The sequence below is a fragment of the Hyla sarda genome, chromosome 8 (genome assembly GCF_029499605.1).
Source record: "Hyla sarda isolate aHylSar1 chromosome 8, aHylSar1.hap1, whole genome shotgun sequence".
NCBI lineage: Eukaryota > Metazoa > Chordata > Amphibia > Anura > Hylidae > Hyla > Hyla sarda.
The window spans coordinates 129,393,590-129,409,389 of NC_079196.1; the positions used below are offsets into that span (position 1 = coordinate 129,393,590).

Genomic DNA, 15,800 nt, shown 5'->3' on the forward strand with positions numbered 1-15,800 from the left:
TTTTGCAACAGCTGGAGGCACACTGGTTGGAAAACCTTCAGTTAGGTTCTGTTACCTAATCCAGTATTTTCCAACCAGTGTGCCTCCAGCTGTTGCAAAACTTCAACTCCCAGCATGTACTGATCGCCGAAAGGCATGCTGGGAGATGTAGTTGTGCAAATGCTGGAGGTAGACAACTACAACTCCCAGCATGCAGAGACAGCTGTTTGCTGTTTAGGCATGCTGGGAGTTGCAGTTTTGCAACATCTGGAGAGCTATAGTTTAGAGACCACTGCACAGTGGTCTCCAAACTGTGGACCTCCAGATGTTGCAAAACTACAACTCCCAGCATGCCCAGACAGCAAACTGCTGTGTGGGCATGCTATCAGTTGTAGTTTTGCAAGATCTGGAGGTGCACAGTATAGAGATCACTGTGCATTGGTCTCAAACTGTAGACGTCCAGCTGTTGCAAAACTGCAACTACCAGCATGCCTAAACAGCTCTCTGGGCATGCTGGGAGTTGTAGTTTTGCAACATCTGGAGGGTTACAGTTTAGAGACCACTATAGTAACTCACCGGCTTCCGTCGGATCAAGGGAGCTGCGTCGCCGTCCTCTTCTTCTGCCGATCGTCGCCCGCTGCCGGCGCTGATCGTTGCCCGCTGCTGTCGCCGATGGGTAAGTGGATCTTCGGCGCCGGTCCCTGTCGGTTTCCCCGTCCTGCCCCGCCTATTGTGGGTGGGCAGAACAGGGAAACCGAAAGTAAACCCCTCCGCCCCCGATCTGCTATTGGTGGTCGCGTCTAGACCACCAATAGCAGAGATAGGATGGGTGGCACCTCTGCCACCTCACTCCTATTGCTTCAAGGTGATCGTGGGTGTCTAGGACATCCGCGATCCCCTTTATTTTCCGGGTCACGTATGACCCGGAATAGCCGCAAGTGTGAATTCTGATGACCCCCCTGGGCATTTGCGCGGGGTGCCTGCTGATAGATATCAGCAGTCACCCCGGCCCGGCGTGCGGCAGGGACCAAAATTGCCACGGGCGTACAGGTACGCCCTTGGTCCTTAAGTACCAGGGAGCAAAGGCGTACCTGTACGCCCTTGGTCCTTAAGGGGTTAAGGTCCAAATGGGCTGAGTCCTTAAGGGGTTAAAGGGGTATTCCAGGAAAAAAACTTTTTTATATATATCAACTGGCTCCAGAAAGTTAAACAGATTTGTAAATTACTTCTATTAAAAAAATCTTTATCCTTTCAGTACTTATGAGCTTCTGAAGTTAAGGTTGTTCTTTTCTGTCTAAGTCCTCTCTGATGACACCTGTCTCAGGAAACGCCCAGTTTAGAAGCAAATCCCCATAGCAAAGCTCTTCTAAACTGGGCGGTTCCCGAGACACGTGTCATCAGAGAGCACTTAGACAGAAAAGAACAACCTTAACTTCAGAAGCTCATAAGTACTGAAAGGATTAAGATTTTTTTATAGAAGTATTTTACAAATCTGTTTAATTTTCTGGAGCCAGTTGATATATATAAAAAAGTTTTTTCCTGGAATACCACTTTAACGAAAAGTCGTCAAACACCTGTGGGATGTTAAGGCTCAGCGGACCCCTTGTTACGTTCCTTGAGGGGTGTAGTTTCCAAAATAGTAGGCCATGTGTTTTTTTTTTTTTTTTTTTGTGGTCCTGGCACCATAGGGGCTTCCTAAATGGGACATGCCCCCTAAAACCATATCAGAAAAACTCACTCTTCATAATCCGATTGTTGCTCCTTCCCTTCTGAGCCCTCTACTGCTCCCGCCGAACACTTTACATACACATATGAGGTATTTCCTTACTCAAGAGAAATTGGGTTACAAATTTTAGGAAGATTTCTCTCCTTTTACCCCTTGTAAAAATTCAAAAACTTGGTCTACAAGAACATGCGAGTTTAAAAAATGAAGATTTTGAATTTTCTCCTTCACTTTGCTGCTATTCCTGTGAAACACCTAAAGGGTTAACACACTTACTGAATGTCATTTTGAATACTTTAAGGGGTGCAGTTTTTATAATGGGTTCATTTGTGGGGTATTTCTAATATAAAGGCCCTTCAAACTCACTTCAAACTGAACTGGTCCCTGAAAAATTCCGCTTTTGAAAATGTTGTGAAAAATTGGAAAATTGCTGCTATAATTGCTGCTATACTGCTATATCTGATGTCTTCCAAAAGTAAAAACATGTCAACTGTATGATGCAAACTAGAGATGAGCGAACTTACAGTAAATTCGATTCGTCACAAACTTCTCGGCTCGGCAGTTGATGACTTATCCTGCATAAATTAGTTCAGCTTTCAGGTGCTCCGGTGGGCTGGAAAAGGTGGATACAGTCCAAGGAAAGATTCTACCAGGACTGTATCCACCTTTTCCAGCCCACGGGAGCACCTGAAAGCTGAACTAATTTATGCAGGATAAGTCATCAACTGCCGAGCCGAGAAGTTCGTGATGAATCGAATTTACTGTAAGTTCGCTCATCTCTAATGCAAACACAAAGTAGACATATTGTATATGTGAATCAATATATAATTTATTTGGGATATCTATTTTCCTTACAAGTAGAGAGCTTCAAAGTAAGAAAAATGCAAACTTTTAAATTTTTTCATAAAATTTTGGAATTTCTCACCATGAAATGATGCAAGTATCGACAAAAATTTACCACTAACATAAAGTAGAATATGTCACGAAAAAACTCTCGGAATCAGAATGAAAGGTAAAAGCATCCCAGCAGTGGGGTAACAATAAATTTGGGGGCCCCCCCTGCGAGATTTTTTGAGGTGTCCCCTAAGCTCCTCCCCCACAAGCTATGCCACGCCCATGCCAATATACCCCACCCATCACAAATTACTCCGCCCATACTGATATGTACTGCCATAGGCATTTTCTATGGACTTATGAAGAGCATCTGCAGGTAATTCTTACATTTGTTTTTGCCCCCACAATTGGCTCACAATTTTCGGTAAGGGGCCCATGAGCGGCAGCGCAGTGCAGCGCCAGCGGCACACACAGGGCCATTTTTAATTTTGATTGGACCCTGGGCAAGCAATTTTTTTTGGGCCCCCCGGTCCCCCACCCCCACCTCCATCCCACACACACTCGGGATCAGTACAGGATCAGTAATGTAATGTATGTACACAGTGATCTCACCAGCAGAATAGTGAGTATATCTCTGGAGTATAATACAGGATATAATCAGGATCAGTACAGGATAAGTAATGTAATGTATGTGCACAGTGACCTCACCAGCAGAATAGTGAGTACATCTCTGGAGTATAATACAGGATCAGTACAGGATAAGTAATGTAATGTATGTACACAGTGATCTCACCAGCAGAATAGTGAGTATATCTCTGGAGTATAATACAGGATATAATCAGGATCAGTACAGGATAAGTAATGTAATGTATGTACACAGTGACCTCACCAGCAGAATAGTGAGTACATCTCTGGAGTATAATACAGGATCAGTACAGGATAAGTAATGTAATGTATGTACACAGTGATCTCACCAGCAGAATAGTGAGTATATCTCTGGAGTATAATACAGGATATAATCAGGATCAGTACAGGATAAGTAATGTAATGTATGTACACAGTGACCTCACCAGCAGAATAGTGAGTTCAGCTCTGGAGAAAGGGTGTGTTCTGCTGAGCTCCATAGTTTCCCAGAGAAGCAGTGATTTTCTTCCACCCCTCCCCAGGTGTGTGGCAGACACCTGGGTAGGTTTTCCTGCTATGGAGCCCCGGGAAGCTGGGGCTTCATCTTGCTCCCCCCGTTCTCGGCTGGCGGGGTGTGCAAAGGAACATGCAACAGCCAGTAGTCAGGATGGGGTGAGGATATCCACCAGGGTCCACAGCCATGTGGGGCCCCCTCCCCCGACCTCAGCTGGGAGCTGCAAAGCTTCCAGCAGAAGCTCATCCAGGCAGCGGAGTGGAAAGTCTGCATCTGTTTCTTCTGAACCCCAGCAATGGGGGGTAAAGGGGCCCAGAGAATCCCTGGCCAGCTTTGGGTCCAGAATCCAGGCCAAGATGGCTCAGTATGAACAGCTCGGCAAACAACTAAGAGACCTCAGAGAGGAGCTGAAGTTCACAAGCTACCAAGCAAACAATGCAGCAAAGACCAAGAGGGCAGCATTTTCCACCAAGGTGAGAGCTCTGAAGAAACAGGTGGATGAGATTGTGAGGCTGAGATCGGACATTGTGGAGGGAGGTGGTATACTCAGCGAGAGACTTGTGAACAAGGATCGTTTCTCCAGCATGAAGGTCTCAGGACAAGTGAGTAACTAAGATGACTGCCAGAGTGAGGAGGAGGAGATGGAGGGAGGTGAGGAGGGGGATGTGAGTGAGGGGGATATGGATACTGGACCTGTGTGTACCACCACCACTGTTACCCCAGACCCCCCACTTACCCTCAGTGAGGACTATGTAAACCCGGCTCAGGTGGCCTTACCTCCCTCCAGTGAAGAGGATGATGATGATGATGACGGCAGTGACTGCAGTGATGGCAGCCGCTTGGCAGATGGGGGTCTCCTGCGGGCAATTGTTATGCAGGAGTCCCCCACCCGTCTGGAAAACTTTTCCTTCAGGGATGATTTGGGCCCAGAGGAGAAGGGAAAGAAGAAGAAAGGAAAGGGCAAGAAGAGGAAGAAGACACAGGGAGTTAAGTTTGTCTTTTCTCCCTTCCAGCAGTCTGGGTCTGCTGAAAAGTCGGTTCAGGGTGCTGGGTCCCCCAATCTGCCAGACCCAGTTTCTGTAGTGGAGCGGGGCCAGCATGGGGGATACAGTAGCGCACCCAAAATGGCCGCGGGTGCTATAGAAAAAAAAGGGCACCCTCCTGTGAGGGGGGAGGGTGTCCAGGCACCAGAAAATGGCGGCAGATTCACCCGTTCGGGGGGCGGTCCCCTGGTTGAAGTGGGCGGTACAGGTCCTGGCACCGCAGGGCACTCTCCTGTGAGGGGGGGGAGTGTCCGGGCGCCGGATCTTGTTGGTTCAGGGGGCGGTCCCCTAGGTGGCGTGGTTGGTACTGGTTCTGGCGCCAGGGGGCACTCCGCTATAAAGGGGGAGGTTCCCTGCACATCAGCTATAGCGGGAGTTAGTCCGGAGGGACAGTCTTTTTGCGAGGGGGCGTGGCCACCCATGTCAGAGGCGGAGCCTGTGTCTGCACCCCAAGACACAGGAAGAAAGAACTATGCAGCACCAATCCTGAAACCGACAACCCTTAAACATGAAGCAAAAGACCCAGCCAGCCCAGTCTGTAACACACCAAGGGAGAGTGAACGCAAGAGTGAAAGTGAAAGGAAAAATGTGAATAAAAATGGTAATGTGCAGAATGTGAGTTATGGGGGTGTGCATGGGAGGAGTTGTAGTAGCAGTGTGGATGAGGGGGGTGCAAGCGGAGTGCAAGAAAGGGGTGCAAGAGAGGGGTGCAAGAGGAGTGCAAGAGAGGGGTGCAAGTGTAGTGCAAGAGAGGGGTGCAAGTGAAATACAGGTGAGGAGTGGTAGTGGAATGACAGAGAGAGGTGTTATGGCTGTTAAGAATAAGGGTCCAGGTTTGGCCTCTGGGTCAGTTCCTGGTTCGACTGCCCCCCCGGTAGTGGCTGCTTCTCCCAGAAGCTATGCCAGCGTCACTGCCGGGGGATCAGGGGGATCCCCATCTCCGTCTGGCTCTGGGGGTCACTTGCAACAGCGCCTCCTGGAGGCTCTACGTAGGGGAGACAGATCAATCCATGTAGAGGGGAGGGGTGAGGTTGACCTGTCTTTTTGGATAGAAAGACATGGCTTAGGCGCCTTCCGAGAACAAAACGGGGAGGTGGTCTGGTCCCTCCCGACATCCGGGCAGGAAAGTGGCCGTAGGAATGTGGTCCGTTTAGTGTGGAGGGGCGAAGATGCGTGTCCGCCTCGGGGTAAGGTGGTTGAGCTCCTCCTCCGGATGGAATTCAGGGCAAGTGACATCTTTGCCCTGATCCACCCCTATGGTACTTCCGAGTTTGACATCAGCTTTGTTCGGCCAGAGGGTCTGGAACTTTTCTGTCGAATTATGAGGTGGTGAAAAGCGAGCCCGGCTGGCGGGATTTCACCGTAAAGGCGATATCCCGTCAGAATCTGGCCAAGAAAGTGACCGTTTTGACACGTAACGAGTCACTATCTTGCTATGACATTATGACCTGGCTTAGCCGATATGGGGATGTGACGGACATGCCAAAAAAGAACTATGACGAACATGGGATCTGGTCTGGGGCCTGGACGTTTTCCGTCAAACTGAAGCGTTCAGGGAGCACTGTTGCCCACATCCCATCAGCTGCTTTTCTTGGGAGAGACAGAATCCAAGTTTTCTACCAGGGGCAGCCCAAGGTCTGTCACAGGTGTGGCAGCCCCACTCACTTTAGCGCAGCCTGTACCGTGCAGGTCTGTGCTCTGTGTGGTGGGGTAGGTCATCTTGCCACATCCTGTAGGCAGATCAGGTGTCATCTGTGTGGTGTCTTAGGACACCCTTTCAGCCGTTGTCCTAGCGCCTTTGCCCGTGCGACGGTCACCTTGGCTGGGGAGAGCAGTAATGTTGCCTCAGCTGGGGAGGGCACGAGTGCGGGTGAAGGTGCAACAGGGTCAGTGAAGAGGAAAAGTCCCGCCAAGCTGAGGCGGGAGGCTAATCGGAGAAGGAGCAGGGAACTGGAGAGTTCCCATGTGGCAGGGGTAGCTTCTGGCCCTGCTCCTGAGGTTAGTCCTGAAACTGCTGAGACCCTGGGGGAGAATGTGCTGGAAGAGGAAATGGGGAGAATCTGTAAAGAAGAGGGCAGCAAGGCCGATCTTTCCGATTCCTCCCACTGTGAAAGTGTGGATGAGGAGGGTGAAGAGAGGCCAAAAAAGAAGGGCAGTAAAGGGAGAAAGAAGAGGTCAGAGCCCTCTAGTCCCTGTGCTGCGGACCAGGTCCCAAGCGGAAGCTTACCTGCCCCCCCCTCTGATTGATCTGTCTAACCAGTACTCTGTCCTTGAAGACATCTCCTCCCCCTCCTTGGAGGGGGGGGGGTCAGGGATGGGGTGCCTGAAGTGGGGGAGCCTCCAGGGGGAACTGGGCCCTGTCCTGATGGGGCAATTTCCTCAGGGGATGGGGCCAAACCAGAGCCTGGTGGAGATGGGGATTCTAAAATGGACCAGTCAGAATTAAAAAAACGGTCCAAAGACAAGGAAGCCTCCTCATCTGGGGATGAGGGGGTAAAGAAGAAACAAAAATGAGGGGGTTAGGGCCGTCTATCTCAATCACCCATGATGGCGGCACTCACCCCATTGACACTGGCATCTATTAACTGTGCCAGTATAAAGTCTGATACGGCTAGATTCGCAGCCTTTGATTTTCTCGGCCGTGTTGAAGCCGACATTTTCTTTTTACAAGAGACCAGGTTGTCAGATCTTGCCTCCCTAATAAAAGCCAGGAGAGAGTGGAGGCGTGGCCCCTCCCACTGGTCTCTTGCGGCTGAGCCGTATAGTGGGGTGGCGGTCCTTTGTACCGCTCCTGTTGAATGCAGACGGGTTATTGAGTTAGAAATGGGGAGGTGCCTGATCTTAGATGTCCTCATGAAGGGGCAAGAGCTCCGGCTTATTAACATCTACGCCCCACAAACCAAGTGGGGACGAAAAGATCTCTTTATGAGGATTAAGCCCTTTCTTTTTACAAGACGACAGGTTATCTTTGGAGGGGATTTCAATACTGTCACGAGATCCCAACATAGGAGAGGCTCCAATGATCGGTTGGCTTATGATAGCATAGCTCTCAATAGTATAGTTAGGGAAGCTCGCCTAGAGGATGCCCACATCCGGAGCCCCTCAGGCCACGCGGGTTTCACCTATCATCGAGGTAGCTGCAGGTCTAGAATAGACAGGTTTTATTTGAAGGAGGAAGCCGTCTCTTCCGCAGTGTCCGTGGTTGAGGTGGAGTTCTCCGATCACTGTATGATTTTGTTTTCCCTGAATGTTTCAGAGACCCCTCGGATGGGTAAAGGTTATTGGAAGCTGAATTCGTCCCTCCTGGAGGAAGCGGAGGTAAGACAGTCCTTTGAGGATTTTCTTCAGAGTCAGGTACCTTTACTGGGCCTATGTAGTAGTAAGTCAGAGTGGTGGGAGATGTTCAAGAAGCGGGTTGCAGGGTTCTTCCGCCAGCTCTCGAGCCTCAGGTCCCTGAACAGGTATCGCCTGTATCAGGGACTGAGGAGGAAACTCGAGCTTCTCATCTCGACTGGAGGTAGCCGAGATGATATCTCCAGAGTGAAATCCTTGCTGATGAGGTGTCAGTACGATAGGCACGCATCTTTGTTTTTTGAGAGGGATTTCGGGAAGTACCGCTCGCCCGACCCTTACAGAAACTGTAAGATGTCAGTGAGTAGTAAAGTCATTTCAGGACTGATAGATAGTACAGGATCTCTGAATCGGTCCAGATCAGGGATCTTGGAGGTCGTCAGATCCTTCTACTCGCATCTCTTGGGAAGGAAGGATCTAGATCGAGACGAGATGTCGGCTTTCCTGGCTGAAACCATTCCTGAGCCAGAGGTAGACCCCTCTCTTGATGTTTTGGCAGAAAAAATCAGGGAAGAGGAAGTGAGACTGGCGATTGAGAGGCTTGCCCCCAAGAAGTCACCAGGTCCGGATGGCTTAACATCCGAGTGGTACAAGACCTTTAAGGAGTCTTTAGCTCCCCTCTTGACTGAGGTATTCAATGAGTGTCTCTCCTCGGGCACTCTGCCGAAGTCAATGAGGAGGTCAGCCCTGATTCTTCTCTCAAAGGGTAAAGATCCTAGCCGGATTGAGAATTGGAGGCCCATAGCTCTTCTCAATACGGACAGGAAGCTTCTGGCCAAGATACTGTTTAATCGGCTGGTGAAGTTTGCACCCCGGCTCCTTTCGGGGGCCCAGCACTGCTCTGTTCTGGGCCGAAGTACCTTAAGTGCTGTTCTCGGTGTCCAGGAGGCAGTGGAGCGGAGTAGTGCAGGTCTCTAGAAGGGGTACTTGCTGACCCTGGATCAGGCCAAAGCATTTGATCGGGTGAACCACGAGTACCTCTGGTCCGTCCTTCTGAGATATGGCTTACCGTGTGCTTTTATTAATTGGCTTAAGACCTTATATGCAGGGGCAGAGAGTTTCCCACTGGTGAACGGGTGGTCTGGCCGCTCTTTTGAGGTGGGGTCCGGAGTCCGTCAGGGTTGTCCTTTGAGCCCGCTTTTATACGTGTTCGCAATTGATCCCTTCGTCCGGAGGGTAGATTGTGGGCCGTTGGCGGGAGTCAGGATGAGTCTGGCGGAGCTGGATGTCGCCCAGAGAGTGGTGGCGTACGCTGATGATGTCACCATTTTCGTGTCCTCGAGAGAGGAGGTCGATGTGGTGATGTCGGAGGTGGAACGTTACTCGGAGGCATCCGGGTCTAAGATCAACCGGGACAATTGATCCCTTCGTCCGGAGGGTAGATTGTGGGCCGTTGGCGGGAGTCAGGATGAGTCTGGCGGAGCTGGATGTCGCCCAGAGAGTGGTGGCGTACGCTGATGATGTCACCATTTTCGTGTCCTCGAGAGAGGAGGTCGATGTGGTGATGTTGGAGATGGAACGCTACTCGGAGGCATCCGGGTCTAAGATCAACCGGGATAAGTGTGAAAGTCTCTGGCTGGGAGGGGGAGATCCCACTTTTGATCTCCCGGACACCCTCCCAGGGCCCGAAGACTCAGCAAAAATTCTGGGCATCACATTTGGCCAGGATGATTATCCCACCAAAAACTGGGACGGTAAGCTACAGGATGCCACTCATAAGGTGGATCAGTGGAAGGGTTGGTCTATGACCCTCAGGGAAAGGGTACACCTGATCAAATTGTACCTGCTCCCCTTGTTTATCTATCTGGACAGTGTATGTATCTTGCCAGAGGCTTACTACACTAGGATCAACAGCCTGTTTTTCCAACTGTAATGGGGGAACAGGATGAACCTAGTCAAGAGAGAGGTTACGTACCGCACAAGGAGGCTAGGGGGTTTATCTATGGTAAACCCTGTGGTGTTCTTAACAAACACCTTCTTGAAAGCCAACATCTCAAACCTCTGGTCAGAGAGGGCTCCTCCATGGGTACTCTCCTGCAGGGAATGGTTTCGGCCTTTCTTCCAGGAATGGGAGACAGGAGGGCAAGTGAAGGACCTCCGTACGCCCCATGGATATCTTCCGGCTTACGTTACCCCGACTCTGAAGGGGTCTGGGAGTGTGGGAGATCAGTACCCAGTCAAGGCAGTTCCTTAACAAACGGGTTCTGTTGACCCACTTCCAGAAGCCTCTGGCGCTCAGGGACTGCCCAGGTCGGGATCTGAGGGTGGGGTTGTATCTTTTAAATATGAAACGGATCCCCCAGAAATATTGGGACTTGGCCTGGCGCTGCTTTCTGGGGAAGCTATATGTGAGGGACAATTTGAAGTGTAGGAGATCTGATGACCGGGTATGTCCCCGAGAAGAGTGTGTGGTCACGCTGGAAAGCATGGACCACTTCCTGCTTCATTGTCCCTTTAATATAGGGGTCTACAACCGGGTGGGCGCTTCCATCGGCTGGAGTCAACTTGCCGGCCTTACTTATCCAGAGTGGGCTTATGGGGCATTCAGGAACCTGGGTGGCCGAGACCGGGGCACTTTGTTTTTAGTCAGCTTAGTGGTTAGGTACTACACGTGGAATGCACGGTGTTTATTGTCTACACAGCGGAAAGTCCTCTCCGAGGTGGAGGTCTGTAGGAACATCACCGGTGACCTCAGGAAGATCAGGTCTTTGGAGTATGGCAGTCTTGGTACCAGTAGGGCTTCCCTCCTATGGAGAGGGTTTTCTTTTGATGTGCCCTAGGTACTAGACCTTTTGGGTAGAGTACCCTTGTTTTGGTTAGGGACAGTGATGCAGGGACAGGGTTAGGGTGATAGTAGGGTCAGTTTATCTTTAGGGATAATGGTAGGGTGAGAGGTAGGGTGCAGTTAGGGAAAGAATATAAATTTTGTATGTATCAGGATTGCCATCCTTCTTCCTGGTGGTGGGCTAATGCATGTGCACCATAGCTTTTTGTTTTGTTTTCAGATGTTAAGGTTATGAAGGGCTTACAGGCACCGAACTTGGGCCTAAAGTGTGTTGTATTGTTTGCTTATGTATGTTAAAGCTGGTTATGGTTAAGTTGGTTGGGAGGAGTTCTAGGTTGGGAGGGTATATTTGTGGGTGGTGGTGGTCTTTTCTTTTGGTGGACCTGGCATGGGTCAGTTGTGGACTGGACATTGAGGACTATGAACTGTATGGAAAAAACTCTGACCCATGTACAGGAGGGCGGGTGGTGTGGGTGAAGGGTCAGTTTAGTGTAGAATGTTCTTTTATATTTGTAGGTGTGTTTTCTGTTTATTTATAGGTGTATATAGTTTGTGTATAGTATTGTATATAGTAGTGTATATAGTTAGTTATGTACCGTATATACTCGAGTATAAGCCGACCCGAGTATAAGCCGAGACCCCTAATTTCAACCCAAAATCCCAGGAAAAGTTATTGACTCGAGTATAAGCCTAGGGTGGGAAATACATCATCCCCCCCTGTCATCATCCAGACCCGTCATTAACATCCTCATCATCATCCCCTTGTCATCATCCCACACATCCCCCCTTCATCATCCCCTTATCATCCCACACATCCCCCCCTTCATCATCCCCTTGTCATCATCCCACACATCCCCCCTTCATCATCCCCTTGTCATCATCCCACACATCCCCCCTTCATCATCCCCTTGTCATCATCCCACACATCCCCCCTTCATCATCCCCTTGTCATCATCCCACACATCCCCCCTTCATCATCCCCTTGTCATCATCCCACTCCCCCTCCCTTTATCATCCTCTTGTCATCATCCCCACCCCCCTTCGTCAACCCACACCCCCCCCCCTTCATCATCCTCTTCTCATCATTCGCCCTCAGTGGTCTTCAACCTGCGGACCTCCAGAGGTTTCAAAACTACAACTCCCAGCAAGCCCGAGTACTCACCTCCGCTCGGCGCTGGTCCGGTCCTGCAGGGCTGTCCGGAGAGGAGGTGGTCCGGTGGGATAGTGGTTCCGGGCTGCTATCTTCACCGGGGGCGCCTCTTCTCCGCGCTTCCGGCCCGGAATAGAGGCGTTGCCTTGACAATGACGCAGAAGTACGTTGGCAATGAACGCACCTCTGCGTCGTTGTCAAGGCAACGTGACTATTCTGAGGCCGGGCCCGAAGTGCTTAGAAGAGGCCTCCCCGGTGAAGATAGCAGCCCGGAACCACTATCCCACCGGACCACCTCCTCACCGGACAGTCCTGCAGGACCGGACCAGCACCGAGCGGAGGTAAGTACTGTACTAAAGGGGGGTGAGAGGGGGCTGGATGATGTCGAAGGCCGCAGTGATCTTCAACCTGCGGACCTCCGGAGGTTTCAAAACTACAACTCCCAGCAAGCCCGGACAGCCGATGGCTGCCCGGGCTTGCTGGGAGTTGTAGTTTTGAAACCTCTGGAGGTCCGCAGGTTGAAGACCACTGCGGGTGGGGGAGTTCACTCGAGTATAAGCCGAGGGGGGTGTTTTCAGCATGAAAAATCGTGCTGAAAAACTCGGCTTATACTCGAGTATATACGGTATATAGTATGTATAATGTATGTTATATTTTTTTTTGTGTATAGTATTTATAGTAGAGATAGATATAGCAGTCGAACCAGTTTTGTTTTTGTAGTAATGTTTCTTTAGTATCCCGTTGTGGATTTATTTTCATTGGTTTATATATGTAGTATGTAGTAAAGATGTGTGTAAGCATGTGTGTATTGTGTTTTCTGTGATATTTTCCCGAGTTTGGGTATTTTGAGTTACATTTTATTTATTTTTTTATTTTTTATTTTTTTTATTTTTTTATATTTATTTATTTATTTATTTTTTCGTTGGTTTCTTGGTTAAATGTAGTTAATATATTGATATATATGTGTGCATGTGTGTGATATAGTGTTATTATTATTATTATTGTTATTATAAAAAAAAAAAAAAAAAAACATGGTGTGCAGTGTGAGTGCTTGTTGGGTTTTCTATTTGTAATGCATGATTTTTCCCGAGTTTGGGTGTTTTCGAGTTAAAGCGAAATAGTGCTATTTTTATGTTTCTTATGAGTGTGTTGTTTGGCTATGAAAGGTATAGTTGTAATATTTCTAGTTCTAGTAGGAAAGCTGGGCTGGCCGGTTAGGCAGGATTTTTGTTCTTTTATTTGAATGTAAAGTTTGGGTTTATGTTATTTCATGTTGTTGTTTTCCGTTATGGCAAAGTTGTGCTGGTTTATGTTTTGTTATGATTTATATTTTTCTAATAAAAGATTTACAGGATATAACTCAGTACATAAGTAATGTAAAGTGACCCTACAATCATCGCAATAGTGACATCTTATACAATGTGTGGCACCCATTGTGCAAAATCTAGCTATTGCGATAAATGAAGGCTCACTTTACATTACTTATGGTGGAAGCAGCAGGTCACTCACCTAGTCTTCTAAGGAAACTTTGAGATTCGACTGTTGTGAGGCTCCTCAGGTTCTGTTATATGAATGGCGGCTCTGGAGTATAATACAGGATATAAATTTGGATCAGTACAGGATAAGTAATGTAATGTATGTACACAGTGACCTCATCAGCAGAATAGTGAGTGCAGCTCTGGAGTATAATACAGGATTATAACTCAGGATCAGTACAGGATAAGTAATGTAATGTATGTACACAGTGACCTCACCAGCAGAATAGTGAGTACAGCTCTGGAGTATAATACAGGATATAACTCAGGATCAGTACAGGATAAGTAATGTATGTACACAGTGACATCACCAGCAGAATAGTGAGTACAGCTCTGGGATATAATACAGGATATAACTCAGGATCAGTACAGGATAAGTAATGTAATGTAGTAATGCATGTACACAGTGACCTCACCAGCAGAATAGTGAGTACAGCTCTGGGGTATAATACAGGATAGGAGATCTTCAAGGAAAGGGTTGCGAGATTCTTCCGCCAGCTCTCGGGCCTCAGAAGCCTAAACAGGTACCGTTTGTACCAGGGCCTGAGAAAGAAACGTGAGCACCTTGTCTCGACTGGAGGTAGTCGTGGCGATATCTCCAGAGTGAAGTCCATGTTGATGAAGTGCCAGTACGACAGACACGCATCTTTGGTTTTTGAGAGGGATTACGGGAAGTACCGCTCGCCTGACCCTTACAGAAACTGCAAGATGTCAGTGAATAGTAAAATAGTCTCAGGACTGATTGATAGTACGGGATCCTTGAAAAGGTCCAGATAAGGGATCCTGGAGGTCGTCAGATCCTTCTACTCGCACCTCTTGGGAAGGAAGGATCTAGATCGAGATAAGGTATCAGCTTTCTTGGCTGAAACCGTCCCTGAACTAGGAGTAGACCCCTCTCTTGACGTTTTGACAGAGATGATCCGGGAAGAGGAAGTCAGGATGGCAATTAATGGGCTTGCCCTCAAGAAGTCACCCGGTCCGGATGGCTTAACATCTGAGTTCTATAAGACCTTTAAGGACACTTTGGTTCCCCTCTTGACTGCGGTTTTTAATGAGTGTCTATCCTCGGGCACTCTGCCAAAGTCAATGAGGAGGTCAGCGCTGATCATCCTGTCAAAGGGTAAAGACCCATCCTACATTGAGAATTGGCGTCCCATAGCACTTCTCAATGCGGACAGAAAGATTCTGGCAAAAGTGCTGTTTATCCGGGTGGTGGAGTTTGCACCCCGGCTCCTTTCGGGGGCTCAGCATTGCTCTGTTCCGGGCCGCAGTACATTTAGTGCCGTGCTCAGTGTCCGGGAGGCTGTGGAGCAGGGTAGGGCTGGCCACTGGAAGGGGTACTTGCTGTCCTTGGATCAGGCAAAAGCGTTTGATCGGGTTAACCATGAGTACCTCTGGTCTGTTCTTCTGAGATATGGCCTGCCGGGGGGGTTTGTTGATTGGCTTAAGACCTTGTATGTAGGGGCAGAGAGTTTCCCGCTTGTAAATGGTTGGATTGGTCGCTCCTTTGAGGTTGGGTCTGGTGTCCGTCAGGGTTGTCCTTTAAGCCCTTTGCTGTACGTGTTTGCAATTGATCCTTTCCTTAGGAGGATTGCTTGTGGACCGTTGGCGGGGGTGAGAATGGACCTGGCGGTGCCGGATTCGGCTCTGAGGGCGGTAGCGTATGCTGATGATGTCACTGTGTTTGTCTCCTCACAGGAGGAGGTCAGATGGGTGATGTCAGAGGTGGACCGCTACTCGGAGGCATCCGGGTCCAAGATCAACCAGGATAAGTGTGAGAGTCTCTGGCTGGGAGGGGGAGATCCTAGTTTTGATCTCCCGGACGCCCTTCCAGAGCCCCAGGAATCTGCAAAAGTTCTCGGCATTGAATTTGGCCAAGGGGATTACCCCAAACAAAACTGGGACAGCAGGCTTAAGATCGCCGCTCAGAAGGTGGATCAGTGGAAGGGTTGGTCTTTGACCCTCCGGGAAAGAGTTAACCTGATCAAAACATTCCTGCTCCCTTTACTGATATATCGGGGCAGTGTATGCATGTTGCCAGAGCCTCTCTGGACCCGGGTCTACAGTGTGTTCTTCCAAATGTTATGGGGGAATAGACTGAACCTAGTGAAGAGGGAGGTTACTTACCGTACAAGGAGACTAGGGGGGTTGTGTATGGTCAACCCCATGGTATTCCTAGTGAATACCTTTCTTAAGACCAATATAGCAAACCTCTGGTCAGAGAGGGCTCCTCCGTGGGTATCCTCCTGTAGGGGATGGTTT

General features: G+C 49.2%; 1 protein-coding gene across 6 annotated transcripts in view; it reads left to right on the forward strand.

Annotated features, from left to right (window-relative positions):
* Window positions 1–15,800, forward strand: part of ORMDL1 (ORMDL sphingolipid biosynthesis regulator 1) — a 410,807-nt gene that overhangs the window by 172,578 nt on the left and 222,429 nt on the right. The gene's annotated exons all lie outside the window — the stretch shown is intronic.